At 38.0% G+C, this 2052-nt stretch overlaps 1 pseudogene; it reads left to right on the top strand.

Annotated features, from left to right (window-relative positions):
• Positions 1-255: 255 nt before the first annotated feature.
• Positions 256-1567, top strand: LOC142618331 (3-ketoacyl-CoA synthase 12-like; annotated as a pseudogene).
• Positions 1568-2052: the final 485 nt, after the last annotated feature.

Here is a 2052-nt window from a genome sequence, read left to right as displayed (position 1 = left end):
CTAACTGCGATTTTTAATTTGAATGAAGAAAATATGTGTAGCATTTTTCGTCTAGGAAGAGGGGTGGTGGGGGTTGAGATTTGTCAGCCATGCCCATGAGTTATGTAACACGAAATGGACCAGTACTCTTATCACTTACTACCATTCTTATTATATAAGTGTTCTCCACTTGAATTCGTATCTCACAAAGCCTAACTTAAAAGTAACAAAGTTACAAATCCTCCTAGAGTCCCATATCTCTCTTCACTCTCTCTGATGGAGCTTCTCATTTTACTGTATGCTCTCTCTATCTTCTATTTCTTGTTCATGATATGGAAGCGTGTTGATGCAAGAAGAGACCAAGAATGTTACATTCTAGACTACCAATGCTATAAGCCCACCAATGATAGAATGCTAGACAGTGAATTGTGTTTGGCGGTCATCAAGAGGACCAAGAATCTCGGTCTCCTTGAGTACAAGTTCATCCTAAAAACCGTTGTGAACTTCGGCATTGGTGAGCAAACGTATGCACCAAGGACCATCATTGCTGGCAGGGAACAAAATCCCACAATTCTTGATGCGATCTTAGAGATGGAAGAGTTTTTCCACGACAGTATTGCAAAGCTCTTGGCCAGAACTGCCATTTCTCCCTTAGAAATTGAGGTGCTTGTGGTTAACGTTTCCATGCTCTCCTTGGTTCCTTCTTTAGCTGCTAGGATTATCAACCATTACAAGATGAGAGATGACATCAAAGTTTATAATCTTAGTGGGATGGGCTGCAGTGCTAGCCTTATCTCAGTTGACATAGTCAGAAACGTCTTTACATCCAACAAGAACTTGTATGCTCTTGTTGTCACTACCGAGTCTATGTCTCCAAATTGGTATTCGGGTAATGATAAATCAATAATCCTTCCAAATTGTTTGTTCCGGTGAGGTGGGTGTGCAATGCTTTTGACAAACAAAAGGGCCTTGAAACACAGAGCCATGTTCAAATTGAAGTGTTCAGTTAGGACACACCATGGGGCTAGAGAGGAGTCATATGGTTGTTGCATGCAACAACAAGATGAGCAAGGGAGGTTAGGCGTTTACCTAAGCAAGAATCTCCCTAAAGCAGCTACAAGAGCATTTGTGGATAACTTTAGAGAGATATCACCTAGGATTTTACCAATAAGTGAATTACTTAGGTTTATGGTTGTGTCCCTTGTCCGAAAAATGAGTAAAACTCAAACCTCTAGTGAGGCTGGTAGGGGCACAAAACCTGTAATCAACTTTAAGACTGGTGTTGATCATTTTTGCCTCCACGCTGGTGGAAAGTCTGTCATAGATGGTGTTAAATTGAGCTTGGGTACATGGAAGCCAAGAAAAGGCTTAAAAAGGGAGAAACAGTACTGATGATAAGCTTTGGTGCTGACTTTAAATGTAATAGCTGTGTGTGGGAGGTGGTGGGGGATTTGGATTTGGGTGATTCAAATGTGTAGAAAGACTGCATTGAAGGGTATCCACCAGTGTCCATGCCAACCCTTTCATGGAGAAGTTCGGTTGGATCAACCAGGAATTTGATCCAGACACCTTTAAAATCCCAGAGTAAAACAGATTTTAACATTTTTAACCATGCCCATCTTCTTAAAGTGTCTTTTTTACAATATATACTATTTTCAATCATTGTTCTTTTGGTATAGCTATTAGAGAATGTTCTTATTATTGTCGAAATCATTTGGCAGATTTCATCACCTAATAAGCTGTGCTGCTTCTAACATGATAAGAAGTCTGCCACCTATATATTGAAGGGTTATCCTTTTCTACTTTACTTCTTTGATTCTCAAGATTGATAACAGTACTTTTGAAAGAATTATGAAAATTGATTTGCGGATTAAACAAATTAAGCTATAGTTAATCAATTAAGCTATAGTTAATATGTAGCGGATTAAACAAATTAAGCTATAGTTAATCAATTATATAAAACTGATTAGCACATTTTAATTTTTAATTACCACAAGCATGTAGTATCACCAAATGAAAAGCTATAAGTAATTAAGCAATTATTCAGCAAAAAAAAAAAAAAAGTAGTAAAGC

This window comes from Castanea sativa, chromosome 12 (genome assembly GCF_040712315.1).
Source record: "Castanea sativa cultivar Marrone di Chiusa Pesio chromosome 12, ASM4071231v1".
In the NCBI taxonomy this organism is placed as follows: Eukaryota; Viridiplantae; Streptophyta; class Magnoliopsida; order Fagales; family Fagaceae; genus Castanea; species Castanea sativa.
Note: the sequence above shows the minus strand (reverse complement) of the source record. Positions and strands in the feature narration are given on the sequence as shown.